This window comes from Ovis canadensis, chromosome 23 (assembly GCF_042477335.2).
Source record: "Ovis canadensis isolate MfBH-ARS-UI-01 breed Bighorn chromosome 23, ARS-UI_OviCan_v2, whole genome shotgun sequence".
In the NCBI taxonomy this organism is placed as follows: domain Eukaryota; kingdom Metazoa; phylum Chordata; class Mammalia; order Artiodactyla; family Bovidae; genus Ovis; species Ovis canadensis.
In genome coordinates this window covers 58,559,308-58,579,113 of record NC_091267.1, presented here as the reverse complement: position 1 = coordinate 58,579,113, position 19,806 = coordinate 58,559,308, and the positions used below count along the sequence as shown (strand labels likewise).

The 19,806-nt window shown below is 38.8% G+C and overlaps 1 protein-coding gene across 1 annotated transcript in view; it reads right to left on the bottom strand.

Moving 5' to 3' along the window:
- Nucleotides 1–12,542, bottom strand: part of SLC14A2 (solute carrier family 14 member 2) — a 495,750-nt gene extending 483,208 nt beyond the window's left edge. Inside the window, exon 1 of the mRNA XM_069569056.1 lies at nucleotides 12,107–12,542. The gene's annotated coding sequence lies outside the window, so the exon portion shown is untranslated. The remainder of the gene's footprint in view (nucleotides 1–12,106) is intronic.
- Nucleotides 12,543–19,806: the final 7,264 nt, after the last annotated feature.

Genomic DNA, 19,806 nt, shown 5'->3' with positions numbered 1-19,806 from the left:
TGGCAGGGAGGTGTGTGTGTGCGTGTATGTGTGTGTGTGTTGTGTTAGTTGCTCAGTCGTGCCTGACTCTTTGCAACTCCATGGACTGAAGCCAAGTGGGCTCCTCTATCCATGGAATTCTCTAGGCAAGAATACTGGAGTGGATAGCCATTCCCTGCTCCAGGGGATCTTCTGGACACAGGGACAGAACCCAGATCTCCTGCATGGTGGGCAGATTCTTTATCATCTGACCCCCTAGGGAAGGTGACCTGTGAATTAAAGTGAGTATATGTGAGTATTTCATACCTCCTTAGGTTTGACTTTATGCTGAAGGTATAGAGTGGGGTGGTACACACATGTGTTTTATTATAAGCATGATTGCTTATGGGTATAGATAGATGTGTGGGTGTGAACACGCACATATACACATATATACCTCTGTATTTATGGACACATATGCACATATATATGTTAGATTATATAGATAAATGTTGATAAAAGTAGAGATATAGATTGTGGACCATTACTACAATAAATGGAAGTCATGCTGGAGGAAGGAAGCTAGCTTTTGCTGAATGTGTACTGTGTGCTAGGCCTTTTCATACACTTTCTCATTTAACCTTCACAATAGTTGTGAAAAGTGGCTATTATTACTCCCATCTTTACCAAAGAGGAAATTTGAAGAATGTTATGCAGAACTTGCCCAGGATCACACAGCTAGGAAATTACAGGGCCTAGATTAAAAACCGGTTCTGCTGAACTTCAAAAATCTAAATATAGTCTTCAAAACCATAATATAGTCACACTTCCTATCACATAGACTTGCAATAGTTTCTTGCAGTGTGCAAACTAAGTCCAGGGAATATGGTTTGTGGTATGTTTTCACAAATAATATTGACTTGTGCATTATACAAAATTAAAATAACATATATGCAAAAGTTTGATCTATGTTGGAACATAAATATATATATATATATATATATATATATATATATATATATATATATATATATAAAGTTGAATAAATACCACATTTCACTTTTTGCTTTTTCACCCCAGGATAATTATTGAAGAATGCCATCATAGGAATATGCACAAGAGTGAATTCTGGTATATGATTTAATTAAAATAAGTTATTTAAAAGAATATTAAGCTTGTTTTCAAGTGGATATATCAAATCCACATGCATACATAATCAAATGCATTCACCATTTGCAAAAGAATATATTAGCATTGGGGTAACAATACAAATTCCATTTACACTGCCTCTTTATGCTGTAGGAAAAGCCATTTCCACTGAGATGCATGAAGCATATCTAAACTTGACCCACTTCACAATGCTCTGTCATTGAAGATTTTTCAGCCTTTGGGCACCAGCCTTTTGGTTTATTTTTCTCTTGTTCAGAAAGTGTGCTGTTTCCAAATAGATGGAGAAATACCATGTTCTTGGGCTGGAAGAATCAATATAATGAAAATGAGTATACTACCCAAAGCAATCTATAGATTCAATGCAATCCCTATCAAACTACCAAAGGTATTTTTCACAGAACTAGAACGAAACATGTCACAATTTGTATGGAAACACAAAACCCCAAATAGCCAAAGAAATCTTGAGAAAGAAGGATGGAACTGAAGGAATCAACCTTTTAACATCAGACTATACTACAAAGCTACAGTCATCAAGATAGTATGGTACTGGAACAAAGACAGAAATACAGATCAATGCAACAAAATAGAAAGTCCAGAGATAAATCCATGTACCTATGAACACCTTATCTTTGACAACAGAGGCAAAAATATACAATGGAGAAAAGACAGTCTTTTCAACAAGTGCTGCTGGGGAATCTGGCCAACTACATGTAAAAGAATGAAAGTAGAACACCTTCTCACACTGTACACAAAAGTAAACTCAAAATGGATTAAAAAACCTAAATGTGAGACCAGAAACTATAAAACTCTTGGAGGAAAGCATAGGCAGAACACTCAAGTACATAAATCACAGCAAGATCCTCTATGCCTCATCTCTTAGAATAATGGGAATAAAAGCAAAAATAAACAAATGGGACCTAATTAAACTTAAAAAGTTTTGTACAATGAAGGAAACCATAAGCAAGGTGAAAAGACAGCCCCCAGAATGTGAGAAAATAAGAGCAAATGAAACACCTGACAAAGAATTAATCTCCAAAATATACAAGCAGCTCATGCAGCTCAATACCAGGGAAACAAACAACCCAATCAGAAAGTGGGCCAAAGACCTAAACAGACATTTCTCCAAAGAAGACATGCAGATGGCTAATAAACATAAGAAAAGATGCTCAACATCACTCATTATTAGAGAAATGTAAATCAGAACCACAATGAAGTATCATCTCATGCCAGTCAGAATGGCCATCATCAAAAAGTCTACAAAAAATAAATGTTGGAGAGGATGTGGAGAAAAAGTAACCCTCTTAGACTGTTGGTGGGAATGCAAACTGGTACAGCAACTATGCAGAACAGTGTGGGGTTTCTTTAAAAAGCTGGGAATAGAACTGCCATGTGACCCAGCAATCCCTCAGCTGGGCATACACACCAAGGAAACCAGAACTGAAAGAGATGCATGAATGCCAGTGTTCACTGCAGCACTATTTACAATAGCTAGGACATGGAAACAACCTAGATGTCCATTGGTAGATGAATGGATAAGGAAGTTGTTGTACATATACACATGGAATATTATTCAGCTATAAAATAAAGAATGCATCTGAGTTAGTTCTAATGAGGTGGATGAACCTGGAGCCTATTACACAGAGTGAAGTAAGTCAGAAAGAGAAAGACAAATACTGTATATTAACACATATATATGGAATTTAGAAAGATGGTAATGACGATCCTACATACAGGACAGCAAAGAAGACACAGATGCAAAGAACAGACTTTTGGACTCAGTGGGAGAAAGTGAGGGTGGGATGATTTGATAGAATAGCACTGAGACGTGTATTTTACCATATGTAAAACAGATGACCAGTTTGATGGTCATGAAAGTTTGATGTATGAAGACGAGCCCCCAAAGCCAGTGCTCTGGGACAACCCAGAGGGATGGGGTAGGGAGGGAGGTGGGAGGAGGGATTCAGGATGGGCGGACACATGTATACCTGTGGCCAATTCATGCTGATGTATGGCAAACACCATTACAATATTGCAAAGCAATTATTTTCCAATTAAAATAAATAAATTAAAAGAGAAAGTATGTTGTTCTATAAGTTGCATTTTTGTAGACTGATTTAAAAATGTATTGCATATTGAGAACGGCAGTTTCTGGCAAATAGTAAGTGCTGAATGAAAGTCAACAGTGTTGATGATGATAACTATATGGAGAAGAAAGAAGAGGAAACAGAGGAGGGAGACCTGAAAGGAGATGCAAAGACTAAGAAGAGGACATTTTAAGAAAAAGAAGAGGAAGAGAAGAAGAGGCAGGTGGCTTGAAGACAGATACAGGATACAACTGGAAATACACAATTTTTGTTTTCTTAACATCAGAGCTTCCCCATAAAGATACAAAAATATCATCTGAAATTATACAGAATTTAGATAGCTGTGCTGTACCCTGCAAATTACTCCATTCTTTACTTTCAACTCCATGCAACTCTCCTCTTTTGTTGTTTTGGTCTAAGATTGGTTGCTGTTCTATAGGAGGAAGCTGCTGTGTGTTGAGCCCCTGGCCAGAATCAGGCGACTAAGAAGAGAGAGGCAGCATTTCCCCCACATGTGCTGCGGTCCCTTGGAGAGTATATCAGCTGTGTGGTTTGCAAATAGACTACTTGGTACTATAATAAAGGTTAACTTTGACCTCTGAACCCAGGTGGAGGTCATGGAAGCTCCTCCTAGACAAGTCAAAGTGAAATAGACTTTCTCTGATGTTTCTGTTCTCTAATTAACAGCATCAGAAAGAAGTTATAACTCAGGCAGGGCAGGGGGAGGAAGGAAAATATTTTCAGTTATCTTGGAAGGTAAAATTTCTTAAGCAGATTTTTGTCACATCAGTTCTCAGTCTTTGTTTCTTCCTTTGTGTTGAGGAATGTTGGAAATTGAATTGATAATAAAATAATAGTGATAAAAAGACTAACATTTATTGAATACTTATCATATGTAGAGTACTGCTTTCCAAGCTTTATACTAGTTTATACACAGTACGGTCTCATCCAGTAGGTGCCATATTACAGATGGGAATTTAAATAATTTGGCTAAAGTCACATAGGTAGTAGGTAGCAGAGCTAAAATGCAAACCAAGGGCTAGCTGAAAATGAAACCCTCTGTGGACCACCAGACTATATTCGGATAAGCTACAAGATGCCTCCTTCACTGCCACACACAGTCAGTATATATGATTAAGGCTTCTCTTTGCTTTTTAAAACAGTTACCCCCTTGGATTATTACCTCTGTAAATAAAGCCCTATTTTAATTTGTGTTAAAGTTGAGAGAAGTGATACTTTCTCATGAGGGGAGTGATACTTACTTTGATCTGAGAGTCTAAAATAGCCATTTTTTCCTGAACATTTCTACTTGGTAGATCTTAGGTCTTAGCATAAAACTTCAGCATCCTTCCCTAGGACAACACTTGGAGGTTACCTGCAAGGATTATCTGGGGAGGTGAGATGTGCAGTAGTGAAAAGGAAGATGTCTGACTATGTTGGGCTTTCATGTCTGCCATTCTGAGACATTCATGCTTACATGATCTGCAGTATACTTTAAGTTAAGGGAGAAGCCCAATGCTTAATTTGCTTCCAGAAGGTAATTTCCTGAGCTTTTAGAGAAATGTAGCAAATTGTCTCAAGAGCAGTGGGCATGGTGGCCACTAATTAGTAATTGTCTCAAGAAGTCGAATGAATAACTATCTCAATATTTCCACTACTGTCTCCTGCTATCTTCTTGACCAAACTAGGATAGCAAGATGAATGAGGAAACTGAGGCCCCTAGATGTCCAAGGTCACACCTTTAGTCTCTACAAAACCAGAACCTAGGTTTCTTATCTCCAGTCAAAACTAATCTTTGATTCAGGGTGTCAATAGTGAAAGATGCCTTGCTGCAAAAAGAAGGGGAGGGATCCTAATTAGTCAAGGCATTTAGGAAACTCAGCATTCTCTATCATCCTTCAGAAATTAAAATGTATGTTTTACATATTAACTTCTTTCCTAAATTCTGCTGTAAAATTTAAAGACTTGGTTTCACCCACAAATTCTGTACACTTTGATCACAGGTGTTTTTTTCTTTTTAAACACTTGTCAATATCCAGAGGCACTAGTATTTCTCAAAATCCATTTTAAATAGTATACTACAAAGCAATTCAGAGGGAGTCCTGGAAATGCTTCTTATTAAAAATAATGGTCGATATCATAATGATAGTAATTGACTTTTATTGGTATTTCATGTTCATGCTATCTTACCTTGGAATACCATCATATCTTCCCAACAGGTCTCTCCCTAGCTCTTTCTATCTGATTGATTCTCTGGACTCCTTCTATATGTGCCTTTTCTAAAGCACTTTCACTATGCCCTCCTCCCACTCTATCATCACAACGTATACTATTCTCGGCATAAAATCCAACTTCTCAGTCTGGCATTTCAGTCTTTCTCTTTCTCCAGGTTCCCTCTCCATTGTTCTCCAAGACAAGCCCTGTGGTTGAAAAATTGACACATTTTCCGATCCTCAAATTGGGCACAAACTTCCTCACTTCCCCTACCTTTTCTCCTCTCTCCATTTGCGCGGGTGTGTTTCTCGATAGAGCATTGGTTCCTTTGAGAGCAGAGGCTGTGATCTGCTCATCATCATTTCCCTCACAGAACCTGACCCTAGGTCTTACACCAAGGATCTTGTAACAACTTCAGCTGGCCACCTGTACTGCCTTCACCCTGTCTTAGCATCTCTCAGACAACAAATGTCCACAACCAGAGTCACACCTGACCTGTGGTTTTATTTTTAGACTTTGACTATGGTGACAAAGTTTTACTATGAAGAAAGTTAGAAATAGGTAACTTCCTGGTGGCTCAGACAGTAAAGAGTCTGCCTGTGGTGTGGAAGAGCTGGCTTCAATCCCTGGGTTGGGAAGATCTCCTGGAGAAGGCAATGGCAACCCAGTCCAGTATTCTTGCCTGGAAAATCCCTTGGATGGAGGAGCCTGGTGGGCTACAGTCCATGGGTTCGCAAAGAGTCAGACACAACTGAGCAGCTTCACTTTCTTTCTTAGAAATACGTTAAGTGATTGTACTTAAGGGGAAAATGCTCTCTCTATTTTAGTTGTCTTTTTAAAAAATTGTTGAAATTCTAGACCTTCAAGCTCAAGTTTGTATGTTGGTTGAAAGAACAACTTAGGTGCCCATGAGCTTGTGTCAAGTACATATTCTGCCTTCCATATAGTTACATCTCTACCTTGTTACAGACGTAGCTGTTTGCAGAGGGATCCACGGCTATGAAGACAGAGGCTGAGATTGGACAGACAGTCTACAGTCAAAGATCTGGCTTTGGGTTCCAGTTTTATAACTGACTTCTGAGTGACCTTGGGAAAAGCCACCTTCCCTTCTTGGGCAGCAGTTCCCTTGGCTGTAAAATAAGAAATGTAATATTTGAATTCACAGGGTTATTGTGGAAATTAACTGCAGTAATTGCTATAAAATACCTTGTAGATTCTAAGGGACTCTGTGAATGTTAATTATTATTAAAGAAATATTCTGGGCATAGCCAGGTTTTTGTTGCTTGTCTGTTTGCATAAGGCAATACTAGAGGTATTTCCAACTACCCTTGAGTAATTTCTGTCATGAAATGTATGATTCTCTTGCATGCGTGCATGCTCAGTCCCTTCAGTGGTATCCAACTCTGTGATCCCATGGACCATAGCCTTCCAGGCTCTTCTGTCCATGGGGTTTTCCCAGCAAGAATACTGGAGTGGGTTGCCGTGCCCTCCTCCAGGGCATCTTCCTGACCCAGGGATTAAACTTGTGTTTTCTGCATTGCAGGGAGATTCTTTACCACTGAGTTACCTGGGAGGCCTCTTAAGTCTGTAGAAATGCTCCATGTTCTAGTTTTAATTCTGTCTATATTTACATGCAGCAGGCTCAACTTCTTAACCAAAAATTCTCTTTTTATTGTTTGAAGTCTGCTGTTCAAACTTTTGACTCGATGAAGTATTATGGATAAACTTGCCATTTTAGATGCTGATATCAACTTTGGACTTTCAACTACACACACACACACACACACACACACACACACATACACCATTAGGTTTATTTTCCTTTCTCTTTCCTTCCTTCTATCCCTCCTAACTTTCTCTTCCATCCTTATTATTTTTTCTTTCCTCCAATTAAAGTATAGAAATATTCACTTCAGAGAATAGCACATGAATCTTTGCCCAGAGTGACTCTTTTATTTCTCTCCTGCCTGAAACACTTGTAAAGCCTCACCATTTTCTCCAGAGCATTCAGATAATCTCTTGTAGATAAAATGGGCCCAACTCTGTGTTATTTACCAATTAAGTCCCAGAGCAGACTATGAAGTTAAGGCACAATCTGCTATGCAGGGGACTTGATTACTGAAGAACATCCCCCAGGCGTTCCATGACCTATAGAGGTAATACATTTTCTCTGATATGATGGGAATTATTGACTCACTGAACCAGAACGCTCTGAAAGTCCACTTAAAGACCCTTATTTCCAGAATGGATTGAAAAGCCAACAGTCTCTGGTTTCCTGCATACTCACAGTTTGTAGATTATTGATCTGATAATTAATCAACTCAGTATCCTCAGTATTAGCTCAATGTATGTGCAAAACCCCTTCGTGAAACTTGAGTTGAAGAACACCCCAAATCTGCACCTCACAGAAGCTGCTTATAGTGCTCAACTGCTCAAATTATTTTTGTCTTTGAAGTGTAGCAATTCAGCCTTCCTTAAAACACACAAGGTCAAGGAAAGTAATACTGCCTAGGAAGTAAGTAAATTGCCACAGACATACAATTATAAATAAGAAAGGCCTATAAAAACAATATAATCATGGAATTTTCAAGTTGAAATAAAATGCAATAAAATTGTTTACAATTTATTGCCTATTAAGACTAGCTACAGACAAGGGTCCTTATAAAGTTAAGTTCGTGTTTGTGTGTGTATGTGCCTGTACTAAATTTTTTCCCAAAGGATTATTGTTGGAACTTGTTTCATTGAGAATTCTCATGTCACAGCCTCTCAGAAAAGTATGTTCTCTAGTGACTAGCATAAGCCACATGGAATATTTTGTGGGGAAGTTCAGAACTTAATCTTATCCCTATCTGGCCTATTAGAATTGTCTTCTAAACATTGATATAAAGATCAATTCTGTTTTGAATGACTACTATGTCACATATGTAGATAAAACAATACATCTTGCTCCTCTATTTCCATGGTCTTTCCGTCCCTCCCAGCCTCTCCAAATTGTCTTCCTGTCTCACACTTTGATGGTGGTCCTTCTGCTACAAGTAGAAGTCTGAGTCAGCACCCACGCTCTAAACCATGGCTCTTCCTCTCAGCTCTTCTCTGGGAAGGTCCCTCTCTCTTCCCATATCCCTGTCTCCTTAGAGGGGTTCTATAACAGATTCCCTTGCTGAGATCTCAAGGAGTCACTTATATGAAGTGATCACTTTAATATTTGTGGAATAAATTAATGAATAGGTCCAGCCAGTAATCTACATATTAACGCTTTGCTCTCTGATGTATTCCATAGTACCTTCATGTTTTTAATACATGAAAGATTCAAAAGATTTATAAAGTCAGAGTTGGTTCTCTAGTGCTAGGATTTTAGCTTCAATGTAAGCAGTGAGATCTTAGCCCTGTGTCTTTGAATGGCACCTACTCAATCTATTTTTCCATCAAGGGTTCATAAGCACCACAAAGGCAATGACCTTTTCTCTACTTCTGTGTTTAACCCCCACAGCCCTCATTATATTACTCTGTTCAACAAATGCCAATGTCCAGCTCTTTCTACTCCTTCAATCTTCAGATAATTTGGTCGACTATAACAAAATGTTTTGCAGCTTACAACATGAAGTTGTTAAAGATTCTTTGTCAGGTAATTGATAAAAGAACATTCCAGCCTATCCTTCACATCCCCTGGCTCCAAGTATATGCCACCTATACTTGTACACCTCATACCTAAAACACCATTAGCCTGTTAACATGAGAATATCACCCATTGCAGATGAATGGTAATGCAGATCTCTGACCCTCCAAGCTGCCTGACAGTTCGTGCCACCAGGGGATGTTCTGGGCCCCCTGATGCTAGGATACGGGAGTACTGGCATACTGGGGAACAGGATCTTGAGATGGAGTGGTCTCCAAGCCCAGCACCGAGTGCCAGCCCTCAGTTCTCGCCTTGTTTTGATCATGGTCAGGACCATAATTATGCCTCAATACCTACATCTCATGGGCTTCCCAGGTGGTGCTATGTAAAGATCCTGCCTGCCAATGCAGGAGACGACATGAGAGATGCAGATTTGACCCCTGGGTCAGGAAGATCCCCTTGAGGAGGGCACGGCAACCCACTCCAGCATTTTTGCCTGGAGAATTCCCATGGACAGAGGAGCCTGGTGGTCTACAGTTCATAGGGTCGCGAAGAATTGGACACAACTGAAGCAACTTCGGAGAAGGCAATGGCACCCCATTCTAGTACTCTTGCCTGGAAAATCCCATGGATGGAGGAGCCTGGTGGGCAGCAATCCAGGGGGTCCCTAAGAGCTGGACACGACTGAGGGACTTCACTTTCACTTTTCACTTTCATACATTGGAGAAGGAAATGGCAACCCACTCCAGTGTTCTTGCCTGGAGAATCCCAGGGATGGGGGAGCCTGGTGGGCTGCCATCTATGGGGTCACACAGAGTCAGACATGACAGAAGCGGCTTAGCAGCAGCAGCAGCAGAAGCAACTTAGCACACATGCACACACCTACATCTTATCAAGGTGGTCTGGGCAAAGCTCATGGGACTGCTACCCAAGGCAAGTTATCTCCTCTCGGCAAACCACTCCCTACTTCTCACTTCTCCTTGCCTCACATTTTCTCCTCATGCAAAATTAGTATAGATGGTGCATATGGTAGAGAGGATTTCTGGAAAGTAATAGGGTAGATGCCTTACTGGTAAAGGTGTTTTAAAACCTCAAGTAGAGGTTTAAAAAGTGGAAGTAGCTTTTAATTGATGCAAATGTATTGATTGAATTTGGCTCACTGATACAAAATCATGGCTTATATGTCCAATAAAATTTGCCTTGACATCAGCCAGTCAATCTGAATATAAGGCAATGATTCATTGATTATCTTTCTTGTATCATGAAGGCCAATTTGCATTTAGATTTTTAGTCATAATAAAGTTTTAGTATTTGCCTTACTTTAGAGAGTGTTATTCGGAGAAGGCAATGGCACCCCACTCCAGTACTCTTGCCTGGAAAATCCCATGGATGGAGGAGCCTGGTAGGCTGCAGTCCATGAGGTCACCAAGAGACGGACATGACTAAACGACTTCACTTTCACCTTTCACTTTTATCCATTGGAGAAGGAAATGGCAACCCACTTCAGTGTTCTTGCCTGGAGAATCCCAGGGTTGGGGAAGCCTGGTGGGCTGCCATCTATGGGGTCGCACAGAGTTGGACATGACTGAAGAGACTTAGCAGCAGCAGCAGCAGCAGAGAGTGTTATTAATAAGACAAAATAAGATTGCACACTTAATGCCATTACTTTTAAACCTACCCTTACACAAAACCTAAACCCACCACCACCATAAAGTGCCCTCAGGGGATCATCAACCCTCCATCAGACCTGTCAGAATTTTCCACAGTCAACACAGAGCAGCACTTGCAAGCCCTGACATCACATACAGTGACGGTAGAGCAAACCATCAGGTAGACCAGACGGTTTCCATTCTACAACCCATCAAACCTGAACAGTTAGAATAGATTTTGGAACTCCCTCCCATATAGGCTTCCCTGGTGGCTCAGAGGTTAAAGCGTCTGCCTCCAATGCGGGAGACCTGGGTTCGACCCCTGGGTCGGGAAGATCCCCTGGAGAAGGAAATGGCAACCCACTCCAGTATTCTTGCCTGGAGAATCCCATGGATGGAGGAGCCTGGTAGGCTATAGTCCACAGGGTCGCAAAGAGTCGGACACGACTGAGCGACTTCATCTTCACCTTCACCTTCACCCACATGCACAGATAAAGCTGTAAATATGCCCTCTTGTTCTACTGATGGGAGCCTCAGGAGGCTGATAATCATTTGTCCCAAATAAACTTGTTTGAACTCTTGGTGGATTCCCTTTAGTTTTTCATTACCATTCTGGAATAATATGCAAATAATTAGGTGACAGCATGCCCTCTGGACATTATTAAATATATCACAATTATCACATGTAGTGTATTCTATGTGCATACAAGTCCCTTCAGGATAGTGCATATTCTCAACCCCAACCAAAAATAAAACCAAAAAGAGAGGGAATTATTAACACTCACTCTTCAAGTGCCATAAAACCAAATTTCAGATTGTGGAACTAAACATTTGTGACTCTGGCATCTATACAGGCTGATTGGAGAATTCATTCACTATGGTGTTTAACACACTCATTCTCTCAGGTGAAATACTGCGGGCAAAACTGCATAATTTATTAGGCTTGTACGGCAAGGCGGAATAATTAGATCCTCTCCTTGTACAAAGCTACATTTTATGATGATCTTTTTAATGTTGTAATCTAAATTGAGGTTGGAGTTGAAGCATGGAGGGCGGTTGAAAGTAAACTGATTGGGAGATGCTCTATATGAACTAACAGCTGTACAATTATGTCCTGAAAAGTAGGATCCTATTCTTAAAGGCTTTCAAATAATCTGTATTATTAGGTAACAAGTACCTCAAATGTTTTAATAGCAAAAACATGATTATACATCTCTCTCTCTCTCTCTCTCTCTCTCTCTATATATATATATATATATATATATATATATATATATATATATATGTTGTGTTTTATTGTGAGTGGGGAGGAAAAGAAAAAGGTCAGAAGCCAGTAATGTCCTCCATGAACAGGTAGAAAAGAATTTCCAAATGTTGGCAAGAGGTGACAAAATAAGAAAAAAGATCTGCCTTACCTCACAGTTCCTCTTGAGCCTTAAAACGATGATTTAGAGAAAAGTAGCCAGTGTCACCAAAGAGACAATTTGGAATAAGAATTTGAGATCCTTCTCAGGTGATCAAGGCAAAGAAGGCCGCGAATACGGAGGCCACACGATGTCCAGGTGTTTGCTAAACTGGCTCGCTCGGTCCGTCCTCACTGTACCAGCACTGAGCACTAAAGTGGGCCCGTCATTCTAGGAGATTTGCTTTTAAAGTGCCTCCCCTTAGACTGCTTTCCTTAGCATCTCGTTCTCCTTCAGTGATCAAGTGGTGCATGAAGATAGGGTTGTTTTCCCATTGGAGATTTGCTTCTTGTTAAGTAGCCAGACAGCCCATCTCAGGGGCCCAAGAAAGAACCGTTGGAAGATAATTCTTCCTGCAGTCACTCTGGTTCTGCTTGGCTGCCACTCTGCCACGTTGTTTCCTCCTTTTATTTTTCCTTTGCACATTACTGAGAGGTTAAATTTTTACAAATCTTATAAGACATTTTTGTCTTTGAGCAGATAGAAGATAAGGAGGGCTCATACACCTGGCCCTCTCAGGATGGAAAACTCCATTTGAGAAACTAATTTGCCATCTTGAAGGTTGATCCATGAGCATACCTGGCTGTGAAATCCAGGTGGGAGAATCAAGTTCAAAGAAAAGGTCATGAGAAACCCTTCCCATGAGATCTGGTCCCTTTCTCTTTGAGAGCAGACCAAAGTCAAATTCCTTCACTATGTCTTTTTTCTGAACTCAAGTGCCTAGAATTCCAGTTTTCATCACCCTCATTTCATTCTCTTCCTCTTCATTATCATGATCACAGAAAGAAACAAACGTAATTTTTATTCCCTAACATCGAGTAGAATAATTTGCCTTAAGCATAGGGTAAAAACTAAGGCTCACTTGTATTCTCTGTTTCCTTTGAACATCACATAATTGGTCCCTAGATTTCCCTGAAATCTTAGATTTTATTCTGAAAACCTTACATTAGCTATGACTTTATCCTAAGGATCAACTCCCTTTAAGCCTCAATATCTATCCCTTGCTTTTAGAAATGAAACTGTTTTTCCAAAGGCTCAGCATGTTGTCCTTTGGGCTTTTGCCATATCTTAGCAACCACTCTGTTGGGGAACCTTACAAACAAAACTAGGCTTTGGAGTCTGGGCACATATAAAAAGATATGTTGCAATAATAAACATTTTAGTTTCTTTGTTTAAACCAGCAATAACAGCTTTTAGTAACTGCTGAGGTCTTGCCCTTTGTTCTGATTAAAGAAAAGAGATTCTTTAAATTTAGTGTATTTCCAGGTTAATTTGCTCTTGCATTTAAGAAATCTCTACTTGATAGTTCAATATTAGATCCACATTTAGAAGAGATGTATGGTCTCAATTGGCAATTATAGATGAAGTTTTTTGTTATCTTTATGGAATTTCCTAATTTTCTTCAGGAATTATACATCCTCATTTTGAAAATCATTCCTTTCAAAGAAATCTAATAGCTTTATGAGGCCATTCACTTTAATCTCAGCATTCCTGCCAGACTGGCAGAGAGAAAAGTATCAAATATTTTATAAGTGAATGAAAGAAGAAAACAATGTCTAGTCATGTATGATTCAATGCAGCGTTTTCTTTTAGTCAATAATCCCTTTACCAAAGGGAACCAGGGCCCCATGGAGATGTGGCTGATTTTAGAATTGGGGCAGGAAATATACAAGATAAGCCTAGAGAATTTCACAGCTCTTAAAAATAGAAGGAAAATGAAGACTTGATGAAACTGGTAGACACAAAACTTATAGAGCCCTTCTCGCATTTGTTGTTTCTCAAGTATTTTAGCTCAAAATAATCAATATGCCCAAGTGCCATATTCTGAAGTGGCATGCTCTGAACCCTTTCATAGTAAGTAAGTATTTGCTGACTGCAAATCAAAAAAATTATCATTTTGAAGTGCCATCTTCTCTTATTCTATGCAACAGCAACAAACCATTTCTCGATCAGATTGTGATGTGGAATGAAAAGTGGATTTTACATAACAACTGGCAATGACCAGCTCAGTGATTGAACTGAGAAGAAGCTCCAAAGCACTTCCCAAAGCCAAACTTCCACCAAAAAAAGGTCATGGTCATTGTTGGTCTGCTTCTGATCTGATCAAACACAGCTTTCTGAATCCCAGCAAAACCATTACATCTGAAAAGTAGCTCAGTAAATCAATGAGATGCTCAGAAAACTGCAACACCTACAGCCAGAATTGGTCAACAGAAAGGGCCCAGTTCTCCACGACAATGCCCAATCACACGTCACACAACCAAGGCTGCAAAAGTTGAACAAATTAGGCTATGAAGTTTTGCCTCATCCACCATACGCACTTGACCTCTCACCAACTGACTACCACTTCTTCAATATCTTGACAACTTTTTGCAGGGAAAATGCTTCCACAACCAGAAGTAGTCAGAAAATACTTTCCAAGAGTTCCTCTAATCCTGAAACAAGGGGTTTTATGCAATAGGAATAAACTAACTTATTAATATTTCTCTTTGGCAAAAATGTGTTGAATGTAAGGTTCCTATTTTGATTAATAAAGGTTCCTATTTCAATCCAAAACTGAAATTACTTTTTCATCAATCTCATAAATGAATACATAAGTGTATGAAATAGACAGATCACCCATGCAGAACAATTCCACACAACTTATGTGGATAGTCAGCCCCTTAGAAGGCAGAACAGAACTCTCCATTCTTCATGTGTGGGCTGCTCATAGTGTATGCCCTCTTGGGGCATGAACAAGGGTTCATGAGCAACGTATGAACAAGGTACAAAGAGTACTTTTCCAGTTGATAAATCTTACAAATATTATCTCAGACATCAAAAATGATGTCATCTTGATTTCATGTACCCCTGATATAAAGTGATGAGAATGGCACTTTACCTCTGTGATCTTTCTCCAAAAGCGGGACACTCACATTCCCACTCTAATCATGGGGAAAAACATCAGACAACCCCCAATTAAGAGACATTCTGCAAAGTTCCTGACCAGTAGCCTTCAAAGCTGTCAAGGTCAAAAATGTAAAGTCTGACTTTTTGTCACAGGGAAGAGGAACCTAAGAAGACATGATAAGTAAATGTAATGTGGTGTCCTGGATTGTATCCTAGAGAAAGAAAGTCAAAACTAAGGAAGTCTGAATACAAGTATAATGATGGATCAATATTGGCTCATTAATTGTGACAAATGTACTATACTGGCATTAGAGGCAATGATGGGGGGAATGTATATAGAATATATGGGAACTCTACCTTTGCAATTTTTCTATCAATCCAAAACTCTTTTAAAAAATAAAAAGCTTATTTATTTTTTTAGAAAACATCCACCTACTACTTCCCAGGTAACACCTAAGTGCATGTATAGACTAGTATTCAAAAAATGTTTGCTAAATATATGAAAATAACATTTGTCCTTAGTCTCCATAAATTTACCGTAGTGCATCAACTTCCATCCAAGAGTTCTTCTTTTATTTAATAACTTTGAGAGTGGTATTGGAATATGAAAAAAGCAAATTCTATAGTGGAAAACTCAGAAGTAATTTTTTAGTAATGCATATTGACATTACTCACAATTTCCATCACAATAGAATTTTAAAAATGAAAATATTAATGAGACTACATGTTTTATTTTCAAAATACTTTCACATGTATTTGCAATGTCAATTCCTTCAATAATAAATTGAAAAAGGCAAGGTAGGCATTACTCTGCATTTTGAACATCAAAAATCTTGAGGCAAAGAGACAGTATATGATGTATTCAAGGTGGAAAAGAGCCTTATAATCTACATATTGGCAATAATTAGGTTGTGAATTGAGCAAGCTGGCTAGCTTTCCTGGGGTTAAGTTTCCCTGTTTGAAAAATGAAGGAAATTTCCATGGTAGAGGAAAGTTCCTGTATAATACACCCCCTGTCCAACTCCAAGCACATAGAATATAATAAATTTATTTATTTAAAAATAAATATGGAACTGTATTAAATATTAAGGAAAAAACCCAAGGACCAAAAAGGAAAGGAAATTACAGGTATAGGCAGAGGCTGAAGTCTCATGGTCACCAATGGGATGAGACTAGTTGTATGTAGAGGACCCAGCTAAAGTCCTCAAATGGGAATGTGTGCTCCAAAATGAGCTCAGGCTGTGATAGAAATTAGAATATCCCATCTTGTCTGTCCAGGTGGCTTCCAGAAACATGATTCTTTCCCAAAGCCTGCCGCCAAAGTCAAGTTTCTCACGTGAGCCCGATTTCCAGGCTGTTACTTGTACATACACTGAGAGCAGAGCTGAGACCTCCTGTGGAGCCAGATGGCACGAGAGGCACAGGCTGAGGCCATCATGAGATGGCTTCCGGAAAAGGGTGCCGAAGGGAACTTTTCAAGAGATGAGTGAAACCAAAAAACTGGGTGAATTCCAATTCTAGGAAAAATAAATAATGAAAGAAATCTAAAAAGATCCTTTAATATCAATATCCTTGAACTTCTCAAAGAAATAAGAGCGGAGAATGGGAAACTTGAGAGTAGATCCAATACTAGGCTAACATAAACAAAGAAATTGAAACATGAAAGATAGAATTGAGGAAAGTTCCTGGTGTGGAAGCAAAGAGATAAAGTGATAGTAAATAAAAGAGAAACTGAGCTGAAGGCTAAGAAGTATCAATATAAGCCAAAATAAGAATTTCATAAGAAAAATATAAAGAATTAAGGAGAGGGTCTAAAAGAGCTAAATAATGGCTGAAAATTTCCAAAGTTTCTAAAAGAGTCTTCCAATTTGGGAGACCCATGTTGTACACAGCAAGAGAAATAAAAAATACAGTCCACATATAGACTGTAAAACCCATGAGAAGAGATAAATTACCTAAAAAGAACAGCATCTGTTTGACAGCTCATTTTTTCATTAATAAAAGAATTCGTTCAAAGTGTCATGGGAAAATAATTGTGAATATAGAATGTTATGCCTTCAAGAGTAAGTGTGAAATGAAGACATCTTTAGACATTTAAGGACTAAGTTTATTACTATCAGATCCTCACTGCAAGAATTATTAAAGGCTATAATTCATCAAAAAGAATAATAAATTCAGAACTAAGGAGTGGGATTCAAGAAAGTTGGTGAGCAAAGAAGTTGAATATAGTGATGGTAAAAACACATAGATGTTTACTGTAAATAATAAAGAAAATTTTCTTTTGTGTTTAAAACATGTTGGAATTAAAATTCTAGAGATCAACAGTATGAAAACTGGGAATTAGGAGCTATGTACCTAAGGAGCATGAGGTACACTAAGATCCTTCATGTATACTTTATTAGAAAATTAGTAATAGAATATGTATATTGAAAATTTTAAGATAACCACTAAAAGAAAAGAAATAAACTGTGTACCTTGCCAAACAGTATATGAGGGAAAAGAGCAGAAAAAGAAAATTATATCAGTCCAATAAAGACTGCTGATAAAAAGGGAAATAGAAGTAAACCTAGAGTAGCATAAAGAGAACACACAATAAGGTAGCAGAAATAAAATCCAAATATATATGGGGAAGCAAGTTTCAGAATAATACTTTGTATATAGCATTGATGCCTATTACATAAAATGTAATAAAATGTTTGTCTCTAACAACATATATGTAATCAAACTCCAGTACTTTGGCCATCTCATGCGAAGAGTTGACTCATTGGAAAAGACCCTGATGCTGGGAGGGATTGGGGGCAGGAGGAGAAGGGGACTACAGAGGATGAGATGGCTGGATGGCATCACCAACTCGATGGACATGAATTTGGGTGAATTCTGGGAGTTGGTGATGGACAAGGAGGGCTGGCATGCTGCAATTCATGGGGTCACAAAGAGTTGGACACAACTGAGCAACTGAACCGAATTGAACTGAACTAAATCAAATCTACAGAATGCTTTAAACAGACAAAGAATCAAGCTCATTAAATTCATGACAGTGGTTGTATGTTGGGTGAGGGGTCCCAGAAGACTCACCTTATCCATGATATATTAATTATTTGTATATTAAAAAAGAGATAATGCAAATATTAAATTACAGGCTTAATTAGAGATGATAGAAACCCAGATATTATTAGATTTTTCTTTGTATGCCTTATGTTTTTCTATTTTTTTTTTACAAAAAGGTTTAAACTAGGTTATTCCTTCTAAGTCTAAAATGTGTATATCTTTATATTATCTCAAAGCATCCAGTGAGCTAAAGGCAGAATCAAGACTAGCACCAATGTTTCCTAATTTCAAGTCCATGGTTCTTTCCTTTACACCAATATTCTAGATGTTCAGGTTACAATCAATTTTAGCTGCTCCCTTGAGTCCTTACAGATGACTTTTGAAAGTTCGTACAAGCTTTGGGTTTTCATTACTTTTTCTTCTACTCTCAATGCTTAGATTGGCACCAATTTACCCTCAAGAGGTTCTTGTGAGCCTTAATTGAGGACCACAAAAGATAGCAAGATCTTTAAGTGAGTAGCTCTGAGTAATTTCCCAAGCAGATCACTCTGCAGAATTTCATTTTCAACATGAATGGTCACACTTCAAGCAATGAATGAAATGCATTGTTCAAGGGAAATGACGCACTCGATTCTGTAGTGCTACTCAACAGTCCCAGTGCAACTGAGCAGCAGTGCGTCAGCATTTTCGTTATAAACCCATCAGCAGGATGTAAGTGCCAGAGGCTTCTAAAATCAATTTGCTGAGTCACTGCTGAGAAGAACCCACAAGATTGTTACAAACATAAACACCGACCTCTTCAAGGATGTCTTTCTTTACTATACTCATCCTCACGCTGACCCTTTTATGACCTTCAATATTTTCCTTGTGTATGGAGCCTGCTAGCTTGATTATTATTGGTTCATATCAATAGACTCTTACCTCTCTTATTTTATCTCCACAATTGGAGAACATTTGGGGGTAGGTGGAAGATCTTTTGTTTATCACGATTATTATCTGTAGAGAATCAGATTATTGCTGCATGCCATAGGTTTTAGGAGTAGAATAGCTGAATGAGAAAGGTAATCAATAATCTAATATGTGATCATGCACTTAGATATAATGAAAACTCTCTCTTTATGGCACTGGATTCACTCCCAGATTAGAAAATTAGTTGGAGCACTTAATAGGCCTTTTTTTTCCTTTTTTTCTGGAGTGGGTACATGGTAGAAGACAAAACCTATGTGAAGCATCAAATTCATAAACTAGTATCTTCTGACTCTGGAATGCTGTACATTTCGTTCTGGGTGTCTAAAGCCAAACCATCATTCATCATTAGTAGAACTCTACCAGAGAAGACCTCCCCATTTGCTCATTCCTTCTCTGTTGTCTCTGAACTCCTTTTGTATTTATGTTCACATACTGTTGAAGCCTAGCTTGAAGGATTTTGAGCATTACCTTGCTAGTGTGTGAAATGAGTATGGTAGTCTGAACATTCTTTGGGACTGCCTTTCTTTGGAACTGGAATGAAATCTGACCATTCCAGTCCTCTGGCCACTGCCAAGTCTTCCAAATTTCTTGGTATATAAAGTGCCGCATTTTAACAGCATCATCTTTTAGCATTTGACAGGAGAAGACAATGGCAACCCCCTCCAGTACTCCTGCCTGGAAAACCCCATGGACAGAGGAGCCTGGTAGGCTGCAGTCCATGGGGTCGCGAAGAGTCAGACACGACT